This window comes from Rhinopithecus roxellana, chromosome 13, assembly GCF_007565055.1.
Source record: "Rhinopithecus roxellana isolate Shanxi Qingling chromosome 13, ASM756505v1, whole genome shotgun sequence".
Classification (NCBI taxonomy): Eukaryota; Metazoa; Chordata; class Mammalia; order Primates; family Cercopithecidae; genus Rhinopithecus; species Rhinopithecus roxellana.
In genome coordinates this window covers 93,367,337-93,386,443 of record NC_044561.1, presented here as the reverse complement: position 1 = coordinate 93,386,443, position 19,107 = coordinate 93,367,337, and positions in this window count along the sequence as shown.

The window sequence follows — 19,107 nt, the reverse complement described above, 5'->3', positions numbered from 1 at the left end:
CTTCATATAAATGAAATCATGCAGTATGTGCCCTTAACTCTGTTTTTTTCTGCTCATCATTTTGCCTATAAAATTATTATGTGGAGGTGCATGTTATAGTAAGATGTTCTTTTTTTTATCATTCTGTAATACTCCATTTTGTGAATATACCACAATTTATTCTGGTCTACTGTTATTAGACATTTTGACTTTATGAATAGGGCTGTTATGAACATTCTTGTACATGTCTTCTGGTGCACACACGTTCTCTTTCTCTTGCTAAACCAGTGGCTTTTAATCAGTCCCTCCTTTGTTCATCAATTGACTTGAGTAATGACCCGACACCCTTCGTCACCCGTTCCCACAGGCTCAGTAAGACTCTGCCCCTGAATTCAAAGCCCACTCTAGGAGGAAGGACAAGAGGAGGAAAAGGGAGAAAAAGAGGAAGGCAGCTCCAGTGACTGCAGAAATGATAATCAGTTCTTCCTAACTTCACATGCTGTCTCTAGTGGCTATCCGAAGTTCCTAAAATGACATTCATTTGAAGTAAAGATGTGAAGATTCCTTTTGAGATCCAAATATGCTTTTTAGAATGGTAAATACATAAAATAATTTAAATGTTACCTTTGCTGGTCCTTCAAAATGTTCAAATTATCCTTTATTTATTAGTTACCCCACTACCCAGAGTGGCCTCCTGACTAGTTGCATCCATTACCTTAGGAGTTTGTAAGAAATGCAGAATCTCAGGCCCCTGAATCAGGATCTGCATTTTTAAAAGATCCCCAGATAATTCCCATGCAAGTTAAAGTTTATGAAGCCCTGTATTATCCCACTGATACTTTACACAAGACTGTATAAACAGAGAGAGGGGGAATAATTGTTCTCATTTTACAGATGGGGAAATATGACGTGGAAAGGTGAACTTGATATGCCAAGGGCACCTTGCTGGTTCTGTGCCAGGGGAAGGTCTCTAGATGGAAGCTCCGTTGATTTTCTGAAGACAGACATTTCCATTATTTCATACGGATACGCATTGGCACTCCTAATGCTTCATCAGGCCAACCAGCCTGCCTCTCCCTAGAGAGCAGTGTCCTAAGGGCATGCACTGTGTAACTTTGTTTGGAAGTTGGCATAAGGAGCCACCAAGGACATAAATGTTGCAGTGTGGTAAGTGAGGGTAAAAGGGGCAGGATAGAGGAAAGGAAAAGGAATGAGGAATCCCAGCCACCATGTGAAATGGCCCAGAGGGGCTTGGGAAAGAGGAATGAAGGGGCTCCAGAGACACATTTCAAGTTCCTGGCCTTGCTGTCTGCTCCTCCCTTGCCTGCAGGCAGGAGGTCTGTGCTGTGACGCAGTCTGTTAGAGCCTGTTGGCAGCCAGCCCGGAGTTGGCCTGCACCCCCACTGCAGAGCTATCAGCTACTCAGGGAGAGAGGAGGCTGCCCAGCTCACCTTTGCTGGGTACTGCAGAGTATCCATGCCACCTGCACCAGAGGGAACACAGCTCTGCAGTAAAGCCAGTTAGACTGCAGTAACCCAAGATGGGTGTAGACTACGGTAACCTGAGATGGGTGTAACACCATGCCCTTGCACACCTGCAGGGTCTGAGGACCCTGGGTTTTCACCATCTCTTTCTGCATCCCTCTCCAGGAAGCAGCTCAAGGTTGCAGAGTTGCTCTGCCTACTCTGAAGATGTCTGGATGCTCCCCATTGACCCTGAGCCCCACGACGGTCCCACAGCCAGGAAGACTGTGGCTCAGCAAGGCTCATGGTTCAGATCAGTGAAACTAGATTCTATGGCCTCCTTTCAAATCCAGCTGGAGGAGGCTGAAAAATACCCCCAGGGCTCTGCCTGCCTGTGTACTGGTATGGGAAGACTCCAAGAAAATGTACAGCCTCCCCCACACCACCCCCACAGGCGCCAGACATCAAAGGTATAGTTAGCAGTGGCCTTCCAAAGCCAATGTCTGATTTGTTTCCTAACCTAAAAGGATGGCTCTAATGGCAGAGGTTCTGGGACAGGTAAAGGGAAGGGAGTACCACTGGCTGGTGAGGGAGCTGTTCAGGGCAGGTAAAGAAGCTTGTGGGGAAGTAAAGCTACAATGTGTAGTGAGCTGTCCCCATGGAGTGTGAGCTATCCTCATGGAGTGTCCCCAATCAACCCCCTCAATCTCAGTCTAAAGAGTAGGACACCTGCCTCTGCCTTGTGCAGCCTCCCCAGTGCTCCCAGCTGCCCAGTTTGCCTCCATAAATGTTACCCTTCTGCCGTCCATGTTAAATGTTACCCTTCCCCAGTGTTCATAGAGAGAGGAGATGGATGCCTTTCTCTATGAACCGCTGCAGACTGTATTCAGTCAGGGCCTAGCTGTGTGGCAAGGGCACTGAATCCAACCTCCCAGCAGACAGAGCCATGCAAGAAGGAGGGTCAAGTTTCCAGGCCCGGGTTAAAAATTGTGAGTGTCGGGTGTATGTTGGCAGGTGATCAGAGGTGGGGAAAGGAGGTGGAGTTCCCTGAAAAGCATCAGCCCAAACCACTGTTTAGGAATTAGCAGCTTTTCAAGCAGCCTTGGACGTCCTTCCCATGAGGTTTTCCAGAATGGATGCTACTCACCTTCTTCCCTGCTCCCTGCTGTGTGTACACAATACCCAAAGCAGGACACATCAAGGAATTCAATCCAAACCCTATCACGACAGTGGAAATTTTTTAAAATCTTCGTGGCAGAAAAGGTTCAGTGTTGAATATCATATGGCAAGGGTATAAAAGAGTTAATTCAGACACCATGCTATCTGAAATTCCATCCTTATTTTTCCCACCTGTTTAACTGAAGCAGACAGGGCTTAAGAGTCTCACTCAGATTTCAGTCTTCTCTCACTAGGTCACCTAGATACTGACAGTTCACTCATTTATTCGATAATAATTATTGAGTACCTGTCATGCTTGAGTCACTGTGCTAGTGAGAAATCAGTACACCGTCTACCATATAGGCGTTCATTTATTCTACAAATATTTATTGAGCACCACCTGCTTACGTAGCACTGTCCGAGGTGCTAGGGAGGGTACAAAGGAAGACAGCAGACAAGCCCTCAAGAAGCTTCAGATACATGTGGAAAACATGCAAGGCCACAACACAGCCCATTTCTACTGTCAAAGAAATGGACTCTTACTACAGAACTGTGGATCTCCCAAGAGCCTGTTAGAGATACAGAGTCTCACACCCCACCTGAGACCCAGTGAATCCAAACCTGCCTTTTGAGGATATTCCCCAGGAGCTTCCAAGCACATTAAAGTTTGAAATCTACTGATCTAGACAAGAGAAGTTCTAAAAATTCAGGGGAGAGAGAGATTATTGTGCATATCAGTGGTCAAAAAAAAAAAAAAATCCATGCAGGAGTTTGCCTTTAAAGGATGTCTGGGCTTCGGCTGAGTATAGAGAGCTCAAGGAATAGTAATTTCCCACCTCCACTGAGTTAAAAAAAAATATGTCTGCAAACTGCAGAAGGCAGTGACATTTTACAGACACATTTTCCACAACAGCAAAAGCTTTGACTCAGGTAGAATGAGTCTGCAAATTCTTGTGGCTGATGCTATCAGGATTCCCAAATGGCAACTCGCCCAGTTTGGACAGCTTCAAGGTCAGATTGCCTGCTGTCCTGAAGTGGACCAGCCCAGGAAAGATTCCTGGCCTTTTCCAACCCACCTGTCAGTCAAGTAGATCAGCCAATGAGAAACTGGCTCATTATTTTCCAGCAGTTCTTGAGCCAATTGGCAGCTCCCAGCAAATTGAATTCTGGAGTGGCATCACATGAACATCAATGTGGTGACTGCTTTATCAAGCCAGCCCAGCAGAGCAGATAAAACACTGAGAAGTTGTGATTAGAGGTTGTTGGCACCATGACTATTGTTCCATATTAGATCAGGCTGAGCAGTTGTCTCAGTTTTCTTGCACTCATCCTTCCTGCGTTCCATTTAAGAATTAAGATTTTTGTTTTCAATATGAAAACTGAAATAAATGAATAAACAGATCAAAACATGACTCTCTTTACTGTTACCTCTTGTTTCTAACTATCACCCACAATGTCTGTTTGTCCAACAATTGAATCCAAAAAAGATTATACAGAACTTCACAATTGCATAGTTATATAGAAATTCTCATTCACCATTGAATGAACTGCTTACAATTCAGGTCTGTGGTCTATGGTGATAAAATCTGCCCATTGTTTCAGAAGTCATGCCAGGGAGGATTTGTCAGGTAAGCTCTAAAGACAACATGGCCCAACTCGTTTACCGTTGGGCCATTGTTTTCCAGAAGCAGGGATGGGTTTATGATGAGCCATCTATACTCTCTAACGTCTGTGGCCATGGCTCATGTTTATATGGCAGCTGGCAGGGATAGGGAGGTTGGGCTGAAGCTAAGTAGTAGAACCTAGCTGGCTGGCTCACGTGAAGTGGAACCTACGATTTTGACTCATCAGCTCTCTTAGTCCTGTTAATTTGATACTTAATTAATAACAGAGCATTTACATCTGCTGTGAACATACCACTACTCATCACCCTCCCAACCCTTCCTGCCTTCTCCTCTCTACCCCAGTCTCCAGGAAGCTTGACCCACTGATCAGCCAACTTAGTGTCTCAATTATTACCAAAAATGTGTTTGCAACTTGGTGCACACTGGGGGTGTGCCTGAGCAGGATGGTGAGAAGGGGCAGGCACACACTGAGAAGTGTAGACATACTGCCCTTTATCTAAGGGCTCTGCTATTTAGGAAAGGGCTTTTGTGTGAGGAGGTTCGAGCCTCAAAGGCTCATCTCGTCATTTTTCCTGTGCCTTTCAGAGATGGAGCATATTGTGCTGTGTTTTTGAAATGATGAAATGAAACTGTAAGGAATCTGAAAGCCATATAGGTAAGGAGTGGTTGAAGGAACTGATGAAGCTGAGATGAAACGTTATTTCAAACGTTGGAGGCGTTGCCGTGGGAAGAGGCAGCAGGTGCGTTCTTTGTGGTTCCTGCAGGTGGGATATAGGTTCGGTGGAAGGAGGCACTTTCTCACAAAGAAAAACCACCCAACAATGGGAGGCCAGGCCCTGCTTCCTGAAGTAGGAGCCCCCCATGACGACAGGTACTTAAGCTGAAGCTCCACGACTATGTATAGGAGTCACCTTCATTATAAGCAAAAGTTGGAATAGAACTCAGCATTCTTTTAACTCTTAAAGTCTACGACACAAGTAAAGCTAACCTTCACAGAGTAGCTCCTATGGTCTCACTTTACAGGTATCATCCCACTTAACGCCCACAGCAGTCCAATAAGCTAGGTACAATTGTTATGTTTTGTTTTGTCTCTTTTTGTCCTCACTTCTGCTTGAAATGCTCTTGCCTCAAATATCTCCCTCCTTTCCCATTATTCTGGTCTTCTCAGGGTATTATTTCCTCCCTGGTCCTTCCCTCTCTTCCCAAAGAGGGGATAATATAACCACCCCTCCCCCATCTCTCCAACCCTTACCCTGTTTGATTTGTCTTTATGGCATTTAGCACTGCCCAAAATAATGCTGCAATTATATCTGTTTGTGATCTGTCTCCTCTGGGAGAACAGAAGGACTTAGTTGGCTTTGCTCACTGCTGCATTGCAGCATAGAGAATCAAGGCCTGACATAGGGTAGGTGCTCAGGACATATGTGTGGAAGGAATAAATAAGTCAGTTTTGCAGATGAGGAAACCTAGGCATTAAACAGGTAAAGCAACATCCCAGGGCCACACAGTAAGTAAAGAGAAGAACCAGGTTGTGAGCAATTTGACTCCGGAGTTCACACATGTGCAGACAACAACCCCCTACTTATAACCGTTCAGCTTCACGGTTTTCAGCTTTACGACGGTGCAAAAATAATATGCATTCAAAAGAAACCATACTTCAAGTACCCACACAACCATTCTGTTTTTCACTTTTAGTACAGTATTCAATAAATTACATGAGCTACGCAGCACTTTATTATAAATAGGCTTTATGTTAGATGATTTTGCCCAAATATAGGCTGTTTTAAGTGTTCTGAGATATATAAAGTAGGCTAGGCTATGCTATGAAAGGTGAGTTAGGTGTGTTAAATGTATTTTACAATATTTTCAACTTATGATGGGTTTCTCGGGACATAGCCCCTTTGTAAGTTAAGGAGCATCTGTACCCCATTTGATCCTTTGAAAAAAACATGCATTCTCAAAGAAAAGCTGAGACACCCTTGATAATTCAGTGGCTGGTGCTGGCTCTTGTTTTATGACTTTGAACGACTTGTGCCTATAAGCAGGTGGTCACTGGTTGCCACCAACATGGTGTTTTAAAAAGCCCAGGGAGAGAGGTAGAAGGCAAAAGGCAGAGCGCACAAAGTTACCTTTTGCCTCAGTGGTCTGACTGCACAGGGATTTGCTGAATAGAGCAGGTGAGTCAGAAAGGGACAGAGAACAGCTTGGCAGTCACCTGGTCCTAATCTATCCCTGGGCAGATATATTGACTCTGACACAGCTCCCGTGCCTGGAGTCCTCAAAATCAAATCTGCAAACTCAGAGCAGATTTCTTGCCTCTCCAAGTGATTTGAAACCATATGCAATGTTACCCTTTCACCAAAGGAGCTGAATTTATGTTCCTTGTTTTCTCTCTCCCGATAAGGCTTGGATTTTTCCATGACAAAAATCTTGTTCATTTGAATATAAACAGGTTATAAAATGAGATCCACATTGACTTTTGCAGTTAATAAAAAAGAGTATGGACTTGAAAATCAGACTAACTTGAGTTGCAATTCAGGTTACCACTTCGAATCTTCATTTTCCTACCTAAAAAATAGAAACTAACCCTTCTCACATGGTTTTTGTAAGGATTAGATTAAAAAAAACATTTGAAGGAGACATCTGCCATTGATTTTCTCTTCTACTGCCAGAGCATTGTTTTCTGTCTAGACGCCTTGTAGTCTGTTTGTAGCTGGGTGCAGGAAGAAGCGTTGTCTGAAGGAGTTATTGGTGTGGAATCCAAAACAGCTAAATTGAATTAGCAGAAAGACAAGGGCATTCCAGTACATTGTGGCCAGGGAAGTGCTGTATTCACTCATTGTTTGCACTCCTGAGGTCAGGCTTTCAGGTCAGACTTTACCTCTGCCTGCTTCATGTCCTGGCTCCTTGGGAAGCCACTCCTGTGGCTTCAATGGGACAAAACTAAGAGAACGGTGGAGCCGGCATGACGAGAGCCTGTCCTGGCCACATCCTCACTTGGAATCTACAATGGAAAGTGGGGACAATTTTGCTAGGCCCCACCATTTTGAGGACCTTGCTGGGTCTGTGGATTTGCCAGAAAAGTCCTTCTGATTTGAGGGACAAAAGCCTGCTGCTCAGCAGTTTTAGGTTGAACCTAATGAGTTCTCTCTTGAGATCACCATTGTTCTAAGCTTAATATCATCCTCACTGACCTAGTGGTATCAAATTCTGTTGGCATACCTTTTACTAACAAAACACATCAAATATGTGTTTATAAAATGTGATACTAAATTATAGAATATACCAAGAAATATGCTTGTACAGTGAATCTGTGTGCTTCTATTGCTACCATTAAACATTTGCACCTACCTCTAGCTATCACCAGAATGGGTTCTGCTAGCTTCTAATATAAAGTCCTACACAGCTGTATCTGGTAATTTATAAAGTAGGGTGGGAAAAAGCATCTCAGGTCTCAGATACCTCCAGTGGGAGGCAGGTTCTACCACTTTCAAGACTCATAACACAGGAAGGGGTGCTCAAGGGTGCAGGGTAAAGAGAAAGATGGTGTTCACTGCTAGGTGTCTCAAAATGAATGTGAATGTTCATGCACTCTTACATACTCCATTTGAAACAAAACAAAACAAACATAAAATTAAACCTGACATCTTGGGAATGAGAAATTGTAAGGGTGCCCAGCTTATAGTAGGTGCTCCATAAATAAGCTGAATGGATGAGAGAGTAAATAACCAGGTAGAGCATGGAGCCTCTGACATTTGAGTAACACAGAAGTGTTCATAAAAAAGGTAATCCTCAGTGAAACATATAAATCCAGTGAAAGATTTTAAGTCTCAAAAAGGGAGCAGATAATTACTTTTGCTTTATGTTTTTCAAGGGATTAATAAATAATAGAAGAATTCCGGTATCTTCTCTGGAGGCTGTCTTTTACTTGGCCACGTTTTCCTGTTTGTTCCTAACAAATGATATCAGTTTTAATGCTGTGCTGCCCAAAGATAACATCTGATATGCCCTTAGAGTCAATTATACAAAGAAATATGTATTTAGCTCTTGGCTTCTAAACTTTGAAACTGTAGATATTTGGGACTGGATAATTCTTTGCTGTGAGGAGTCGTGCATCATAAGATGTTTAGCAGCATCCCTGGCCTCTACCCACTAGATGCCAGCGGCACTCCCACCCCATGTGATAACAATTAAAAATGTATCCAGACATCACCAAATATCCCTAGGAGGCAAAATTGCCTCTGGTTGAGAATCACAGACTTAGGCCTCAAAAACGGGCAACTGTTAGACAAATTTGATTTCTGGGCTTTTTCAAGTTGTAAACTAACTTTTCTCTAAGCACAGCTCTGCCATGGTGTTTGCCTTGTATTCAATTAGGCCCTGAACAAGATAGTGATAGAGACCAGAGATCTCAAAATGTGTCTATAAGATAAGCTGTTATGCCAAATGATATCATTTCAGTTAGCTATTTACGTAGTCCTATTGTTAATAAACCACTCTGGAATTCAGTGATTTAAAACAACAGTCAGTCTTATGCTTCTGGGTTTACAGATTGGCTGGAGCCACTCAGGGTCTGTAGGTTGACTGGGGCAATTTTTTTCCATGAATATTATTTTTAGACCCGGGCCGCAAAGGTAGCAGCTACTAGGGAGAAGCTCTTCTCAGGATGGAGGAAGAAGCTTCCAGAAGCACTAGCAGGAAAATGCACTGTCTCCTGAGGTCCAAGAAGGCACTCGGCACAAACTGTCATGTCCATCCACTGCCACTAGCCTAAGCAAGACACATGGTCAAGGCCAACATCAGCAGGACAGGAAAGTACACACTTCCCCTGAAGACTGGGGCAAAGGAATGCATGAACGCCAAAGATGACATTTTCAATACAACCACTGAGATGGTGTCATGGGTCTTCGGTTCTCACTGGCTCCATTTCTTTAAGAGACAAAGATGGGGAGGTTTCACTGGCATTTGAGTCGCATTTGCAAAACATATTAAGATCCCATTGGGAAAATACACAACACAGAGAACAAAATTTCCTTAGCTACATTTAAGAAATCTGACTATTGAATCAGTAGGCTGGTGGTTTTATTTGTTTTGTTATGTTTTCAGGACCCTTGGTAAACATTGTCTTAATTCGGGTTAATTACTTTTAAAGGGAACCTTAAGTATCAATGCAAATGATTTGGTATTTATTTCATATTCTCCTTCCTTGTGACTAGAATACTAAATAAATCACTAGCAGCTTGACAACAGCAGCAGCCTATAACAGCGATATAGAATCTGTACTTTCGTTCCGCCTTCTTATGCACTCTGCATTAGTCATGGTCATGGTAGAGAATTCTGTGGACTGTTTAGGCTTCTGTGTTTCTCAGCAAGTATATAGAGGAATGGAGTGGGTCCAACAGCAAAATTATTATTAGAAGGGAATAGAAATTGCCCACTAGTTGAATCTTCAATAAATATCTATCATTGATTTCATTAACTCATAAATGTGAAAGTTAAAAGATAGTTCAAATATTCTTGACACATCTTCCCAGAGACCTGACTGAGGTCAACCTCAAAATTTTACAGATAAAAAACACTGAATTTTAAAAAAATTCATATATTGCTCAAGTTTTCCCTTTAGCAATAACAGACCCTAAGCTAGATCAGCTCAGGCTTTTTAGCTCCTAATTCCAGAACCTTCCAGCATACCATGTTTGCTTAATAAAGTAAAGAAATTGCAGGTATTTGACCTAAGGGAGACAATAGTCATTTGGGATTCTAAGTAAATGAGAATCTCTTCCATCTGGATACAGAACTCTGGGGTCTCAAATGGGGCAGGCAAAAGGCTTATTTTGAGAACAATGGAACACTCCCTTGTGGTCCCATTCATGGAGATGTGGGACGAGAATGAAAGTAAGGATCTTCAGCCTTCCTGACAGAATGTCTGCCCTGTCACCTGAACCTCTGTCTGCCAAGTGCAGTGGAGAATTTTCATTCCTGTGCTGCTTTATAGCTTTCTGACATCTGACACTGTTGGCTTCCTCTTCTTAGAAAAATTCCCTGGGAATTTTTCTGATCCCACTTCTCTGATGGCTGTTTGTTCATTATTTTTGCAGTTCTTCTTTTTCTGGATTTATCCTAATTAATGGTGTTCCCTTTGGCCCTCCCCTTTCCTCATTCCACATGCTGTCCTTAGGGTCTAGAATCATGGCTTTCAAATTTTTGCCCCAGCCCAAATTGTCTTTTAAGTCCCATAGCCACATTCTCAACCTCCTGATACACATCTGTTGGCCCATGGGGACCTGACACCGCATTCATGTCTCCCCGTGCCTGCCCCTCAAACACCTTCTCTTACTCCAGCATCTCCCTGCTCGGGGAGCAACCGTATCTACCCAGATACCTAATCCAGAAACTCAGGACTCAATGGAGATTCCACTATTCCCACCACGCCTCACATCTAAGCAGTCACAAGCTCTGCAATTCTACAGTCTTGGTATTTCCTAATTATCCCCTTCCCTTCATTTGCAGACAGTGTCTGAGTTCAGTCATATCTTGTCATTTCTTACCTGCAACTGTGCACCGACTTCCTAACCATTCCCTAAACCCAACCTCAGTCCTTCTGCCCTCCATCCCTAAACCATTCTCCACATGACCGCAAGCCATCTTGCCGTATAGAACACACAATTTTGTCTTCTTTTTGTTTTTTAAGGGATGGGGTCTTATTATGTTGCCTAGGCTAGTCTGAAACTCTTGGCCTCAAGCCATCTTCCCACCTCCTCCTCTTGAGTAGCTGGAACTACAGGTATATGCCACCATGCCTGGCCCACAAATTCTTCAGAGAGCTCCTCTAATAATGAATAAATCCAAGTTTTATACAGTAGCCTGATTTATATCAGTACTTTTACTCTGAGCATGGGACATTTGTTTATTTATTCCACATTATTTATTTAGTGCCTATTATGAGCCTGGCCTTGGCAATACAATAGCAATGAGTATTTTCTTTAAACTCATTCTCATGGAGCTTAAAACTTAGTAGGGAGAGGCACACAATACAAAATTAAATAGATACCTATAATGAATAATATATTAGTTTGGTGCAAAAGTAATTGTGTTTTTTTGCCATTGAAAGTAATGGCAGAACCTGCAATTACTTTTGCACCAATCTAACAAATCAATATAATATATATTAAGTGAGAAAGTGAAAAGTGTTTTTGAGAAAAGCAAATCAAAAAGGGGGAATTGGGAGTGGGGGAATGCTGAAATGCTAGGCAGGATCTGAAGAAGATGACATTTAGAGACCACAAGCAGGAAAGGAGTGAGCTATGTGGATAACCTGGAGCAGCAGGATTCTGGGTGGGGAACAGCAAGTACAAAGGCCCCAAGTAAGAGTGCACTTGTCAAGTGGAAGAAGTAGCAAAAGAGACCAATGTGGCTGTAAAGTGAGAAAAGTGACAGTAGCCAGCTTGCCTAGCATCCCATTGCCAATGGTTGCAACAGTACCTAGAAAGAAGGCCAGCACTGAAATCTAATGTTTTTGGCTTTCCCCGGTATCTCTGAGAAAGTGTCAGCCTGGCACATCCATTGTCAGAACAATCCACTTAAATTATATGTGTCCTAGTCAGTTTTTGCTGTGCAGCAAACAACTTTAAATCTCAGTTACTTACAACTCCAAGCATTTGCTTTTCTCATTTATGGATCTGTGAGTTGGGTGATCTTGGCTGGGCTCAGGGTGGATTGACTGCAGGCTGTACGTTGGGCTCATGTCTGCCCACCTTGCCTCTGAGTTTTTCCTGAACCGAAAGACACATGCTTTGGTGATCTCAGAAGAAGAGGCCCAGCCAAACCATGAAGCACTTTTAAAGCCCCTGCTCATTCACGTGCCATTAGTCAAAGCAAATCACATGACCGAGGCCAACATCACATAGATGGAGAATTATATTCCACATGCCCTAGGGGGAGACACTGTAAACCTACAGCAAAGGATGTGGAAGTATAATTTCACAATAGTAAAGGAGTGAAGAAACAAGACCAATCATCCAGTCTTTCATTATACTGTAGTCCTGCCTTGAATCTCTATACACTTTTGCGGGTTAGAAAGCACTTACACACGCCTTTCTGTGATACCTATTTAAAAGCCTTGTAGATAGTAGGCACTCATGAAACTACTTCCTTAAAAATGAAATATATGGATAAATGCCTTATTTCATATGACCCATGCAACAGTTAGTGAATTAACTAAAAATATCTTCATTTTACAGAGGAGAAAGAATTTAAATGACTTTTCATTCAGGGGTGGCAGACTCAAGCCTCAAGCCCAATTCTCTACTCCCTAAAGCAAAAGAGAAAAATTCCAACATTATCTCAAAATTAAGTTTACAGCAACATGAGGCCTATATTTGATTAGAGTTGTCTGGAGTTTGAAGCACGTTTTGTTGTAAATAGTTTTTGGTTAATCCGACATTTTGTGAAACACAGTAAGGGCCACAGTGAGTTTTAGCTGGGTTTGGGCTTCTTTCTGAGATTGGCCTGGCTGAGTTAGGCAGGCTAACTGCTCATTCACCCATTTATTTTTCATTCAACCAACATGAACTGAGTGTTTATAACAAGCAGTGTTTTTAAAGCTAGGGCTGCCACTGTAAACAAAACAGACAATCATGGAGTTCTTTGAAAGGCAGACAGTAATACAAATGAAGTTGGGAGTGGTAACTGCTCTGAAAACAAATCAAATCCCTATCCATGGGGATAGGACGTTAAGGGGCATGATGACCAAGGTGAAGTAGAGAAAAGAGAGGAGAAAGCTATAGTCCCCATGGCAGAGAAAGATTTGTTCAGCTGATAACAAGAAGGATCAACTCAAAGCACCAGGAAAGGAATTGGATTAAATAGACAAGTCTTGCCCAGGGTTGGTGGCTCAACCTGCATGAGTGTCCCCAGGAACGCAGCCCCCACCCCAAAGGCAACAAAGACCCTGCTTTTAAACTGATTGTTGGGGTTTCTTCACTTCCTGAAACTCTCTGAAAGAGTCATGTTCTTGATTTTCTTTCTTATTAAAATTTGAAATTCAGGTCGAATTTTTAAAAACTGAGTTTTGTCCTAGAACTTAAGACAGAGGAGGTCAAAGTATCTATAAGATACTTACATGCTAATAAAAGATTTCACATCAGTAAATTGCATTGAAGGGTACTGTTGGTGGCACTGAGAGGTTCTGAGTGGTCTTCCTATCTCCCCACCAGGAAAATAAAAGAATCTTAAATATGATTTGCATAGAATTCTGCCATAATTCAAGATATGACCTGTAATTTAATTACAAATATTGTTGTTTGGCTCCCACCAAGTGGCTAGATGGGAGTAGCACAGAGGAAGGGTGCAGAAAGGACAGAATCCTCAGTAACAAGGAGAGGCTAGGAGAAGAGCCTTTTCATAATCACTCTGTTCTCTCTGGGAGGAAGAACATCTTCGGGAAACTTGAGGCAAACAATTTTTTTTGCATTTACTTTGACAAGTACCATCTGTTAATGGCAAGTGATCCTGGATTTTCATTTACAGTATAAATATAAAGTTTCCTTTTAAAATAACTTTAATTTGTAAAGTTAGTACAGGTGGTACATTCTTGGATTAGTTTTTTCAACCTCCCCTTTTCTTTCCAAGAGGTTGGATGTCTTAGAATTATACTTTCCAGACATCCTTGTGGTTAAGGTTCTGGATGAATTCTGTTGTGCCAATTAGGTGCAGTTGCATGAGTTTTGTAAGGCAGATCGAAAGTGAAGGGAGACTTGCTGCAGTAGTGGCAGCTGATTAATAAGCTTTGAGAGATTTGAGCACACGCAGGAGTCAGACTCATGGTTCTATTCTAGTTGACTGAGGCAGTTATGATGGCAGCAAGAGCGGAAAACATGAAAACTGTGGTTTCTTCCCATTGACATGGATACCAAAGTTCCACTGGTGCCTCTGACTTCCATACTCTTCTCGCCATTTTATAAGCATCTATTTCCCTGTATTAAATAACCTTCTGCTTGAAATACCTAGAGTGTTTATCATTACTCTACTAATTTAACACGTGGCAAAATTGTGAAGGTGGTAAACACTGGTCTCATGGTGATATGACTAGAAACACACATTCTCAAAATTTACACAAAGGATACTTGAATGGATGATTTCAGAAATATTACAATTTGGAAGAAATGCCAAGGGAAACTCATTAATCAATGTCCTGTTGCCTTAAAAATCTATTCAATTCCTTTTATGAGATGTGTTTTCAATTAACCTAATTGTCTTGGAGTCCTTCAGCTGACTTATTTTTCAACTGGTTTGGAGGATATTTTTTGGACATTTTGGTGGAATATAAGGAAACAGAGTTTGTCTCTTTGGCTACCTTCATCACAGAGTAAAAGCTACATACTTACCTGAATCCACCACTCCATGCGACTTATTATTTCAGTTGACCTAGCTCTTGAGCTTCTGAGGAAAGCAGATGTTAGGTTCATTGGATGGCTCCTTCAATAAACTTGAAGAATGGCTTCAAAAAAAGCTATGGATAAACTATGAGTGGTTGGGGTTCCATACCAATGGCTGGTGAGGGTGTGAGGAGAAGAGAAACATAGCAGTGACTGCTAGCCCCGTGAGATCTTATGCACACAAGAAGTACACTTAATTTATCAGGGAAATTTAGCTGCCTCAGAAAGCCTGAAAGAAGATAGGTAGAGCACTTGAAAATGTCTACAAATATCTGCACTGTTGGTAATGTGAGCAAAGGAACCTTTTGAATACTGAGTTAACAAGTCTTGCTCTAGCACTGAGGAGCTTTAGGTTTTAGGGAATTGTATAAGCAGAAATTGCCTCTTAGACTACAAGATTCTCTTTTTCTTTTCTTGCTTTGGTAGAAGATCTTGTCGTCTTGCTTGCCACTATCCACTCTACCAACTTTTGTTAATCATACTCCACTCTTCCTTTAGGAAACACTCCCTTTCCAACTCTCAGCCCATGTGAACATGGGCTGACTGGCCTGGCATGGACTGAGTACATGACCCAGACCTGGCAAACTAGGTCATTCCATCATCTAGATCACTCGATTGGTTCAGACATGGTCACATGATGTAAACCTAGACAACGCAAGACCATGAGCATGAGTCTGAGGACTTTGGATAGCACCATTTGAGAAAAGGACACTCTTTTTGTTTATGTAAATAAACTGGTGGATGTAACCTTATAACTGTAGGGAGACCTCCTTGTGGAAAAAGCTTCACCTGAGAATGAAGCTAATATAAAGGAAAGCTAAACAAATAAATGAAAGAAGAGAGATGAAAACAGAGACAGAGATAATCCTTTAAATGCCATATGAGCCCTGGATCCAGCCATGCCTGAAGTCAGAACTACTCTCTGGACTTAGTTACATGAACAAATGGATGTTCATTAACGCTTAGATTAGTTTGAACTGACTTTCTGTCACTCACAATCCAAGGCACCCTGGCGAATGTTTTAATTGTTCTTTTTCAGCATTAACACTGCGCTAATTAGAAAGGGTATACCTTTATTTTCTTCACTTTTCCACATCCCCCCAGAAGTCTTCTGATTCCTGGTTTTATCCTGTATTCATTCAGCAGACATTTATAGCACCCACCATATGCCAAGCATTGTCCACAACAACAGTTTTAGAAAACTTAATACGGCGGAGACCTTGCCATTAAAAAGTTCGTTTAATACTGCTTTCCTAAAATGCATAAAGGATCATGAGTTGGTCATTTTGTTTTCTCCAAATTTTCAGCTTTCAAAAAAAACTTCAACTCTCAATTTCAAAATGTTTGTAATTCTTACTCATAAATGTACTTTATTGCATATGAATAGTTTACTTTTATAATAGAATTAATTTTCACCAAATTTCTTCATGTTTTTAATGTTGTTATCACATCTTCACCTTAGGAAACTTATTTAAGCTCTCTCAACCTTGGTTTTCTCGTCTGTAAAATAAATGGGTAGAGGATACTGATTTGTCTGGTATCTTCTCAACCTGAAATTTTAACAGTTTGCTCACCTATGTTGACTCCTTTCTTCCTTTGAAACAGTTTTTTACTCTGCCCTGTGACAACTTCTATAACACAAATCCCACCTGCCCCCCAACCCCAGGGAATTAAACGCATTTCTCAGAATTCAGGAAGACTGCCCTGCCTTCATTCCTAATGCCTGTAACCTGTTCTTTATGAAGAAGCCAAACCGATCATTCCCAACTATACATGAAATCAAACTCCACATTTTGCACTCCTATTTAACATCCAGTGGCATCCTATTACCCTTGGAATAAAATCCAAACTCCTTATCTGATCCCTATTGATATAGTTTGAATGTGTGTCCCTGCCCAAATCTTATGTTGAAATGTCATCCCCAGTGTTGGAGGTGGGGCCTGGTGGGAGGTGATGGGCTTATGGGGGAGGATTTCTCATGAATGGTTTAACACAAACCCCTTGGTGCTTTTCTTGAAATAGTGAGTGAGTTCCCATGAGATCTATTCATTTACAAGTGTGTGGCACCTTTCCCCTCTTTCTCTTGCTCTTGCTTTTGCCATGTGATACGCAAGCGCCTGCTTGGCCTTCTGTCATGATTGCAAGTTTCCAGAGGCCTTCCCAGAAGCAGATGCCAGTGCTATGCTTCCATGAGCCAATGAAACCTCTTTTTTAATAAATTACCCAGTCTCAGGTATTTCTTTACAGCAACACAAGAACAAACTAATACACTTGCCTTTCTCTTCCTCTCTCATCTGACTTCCTCTTCTCCCTCTTGCTCACTATATTCCAGCCACTCTGCCTTGAATTTGCCCATCTTGTTTTCCTTTCAGAGCCTTTGGTCTTGCTTTCCAGAATACTTCCTTCCCAGATCTTGACAAGATTTTCTTCCATATTTCACTCAGGTTGTCCATTCAAAGGTATTTCCTGACTCTACCCCCCATCTAAGATAATATCATACTCCCAATCTTCTCCATACTTTGTTTTATTTTCTTCTCAGCTGTTATCACTCATTGAAAAAATGTATCATGTTATAATGATGCTATCTTATATAATTAACATTTAATTTAATATAATTTAATGTGAATTACATTAGCATAGAGAGTAGCAAATAGTAGAAGCTCAGTTGGCTTTGTGGAATGAATGAGTAATTTTACTCTAATTCTCATAATAGCCATCTGTTTAGCTTTGAGGTATGTATGACAAAAACCCACATTAATCACAAGCCCTGCTTTTCACATCTTTTGTTCTAATATATGGACAGTTTTTCTATCCAAGTGGATATTAAGAAACTTGAAGATCCTACAGACATCCCTTCTTTTGTGAGTTCTCACGGACTGCCATTAGCTAGTAGAATTGTAATTACATTTTCAGAAGGAACTGTATACTCTATAGATTTAAAAAGGTTTTTCTTGCATTCTTAAAAGATGCAATTAAGACATGGCAGAATTGGTTTCTAAGATAACCTGTAATGGGTAGCATCCAAACTTTGGTTCACCAGGTGGAATCACAGACAAGTGCTCAGAAATTATGATATTAGATGCAGAGTTTAAACAAGAATGATGTGTTCTCCTGATGAGGTCTTTCTGCTTTTTATCAGACTCATCCTATTTGGCCATTTGATTCTAGAAATATGGTCCAGGCAAAGGTCACAGTAAGCTGGACAAAGTGTTCCCAGTGCATTCAGAAAGCGGCTCATGGAAACTATCTCAGAGTCTTTAACTGCCTATGCCCCAGGTTAAGAGATCAAGGACAAGAATCTGGGTGTAAGAACAGAAGAAAGCTTAGAAGAGGAAAGGTCAAGAACCTCCCTCATATACATATTTACTCAGTGGTAACAAGAATGCACCAGATTTTTCACAACAGTACTATTTGTAATAGCCAAAGATGGTGAGAATCCCCAAATTCATCAACAGTAGAATGGATAAATTATGTTGGAATTCATGCGTAGTTTAGTGTACAAAAAATGAGAATGGATGGTTTACAACTGCATTGAATAATACTGATACATACTGTTGAGAGAAAGAAGCCACTCAACCAAACACAAAAGAGTACATACTAAATAATTCTGTCTAACATTCACAAAACAAGCAGACTTAATTCATGGTGTGAAAATTCAGGATCGTGGTTACCCTTAGGGAGTTAGTGACTAGAAACGAACATGAAAGAGGCATCTGGGGTACTGGTAATGATCTAGTTCTATATTCGGGTCCTGGTTACACAGATGTGTTAACGCTACCAAACTTCATTCAGTTGCGCACTTATAATATGTGTATTTTCCTGTATTTATTTCATATTTCAATAAAAAGTTTACTAAAAAAAGTCTTCACATGCTTTAGAAATGTTAAGCCAAGAAAATTAAGAAAGCCCTCTTTTGCAAGCACTCACAGATTGATATGCCAGCTTTCAAACTCGTGAGAAGCATGTGTTGAAAAGACTGAATCTTTAGCTGAACCTCACAGAAAGAACTCATTTGATTCTGAAGATGTCACACATCCTGAGTGTGAAAAGAGAAGGGTTTGCTTTTCAAGATCCTAAATCATATATTTTCCAAAATCTCACACTTTCCATCTTGGTCACGATAATTCACCAACGCGAGGGCACGCGCGCACACACACACACACGTGTGTGTGTGTATGTACATGGGTGTGTATAATATACATACATATGTATATGTGTGTGTGTATATATATATTATACACATACACTAATTCCCCTATGTCTCACCCATATAAACCATTATTTTAGTTGCTATAATGGAATATCTGAGGCAGGATAATTTACTTTTTTGAAAAAAAAGGTGTCATTGGCTCCCAGTTCTACAGACTCTGCAGGAGGCATGGTGCTGGCATCTGCTTGATTTCTGGTGATGGCTTCAGGAAGCTTAAAATCATGGTGGTGGGAAAA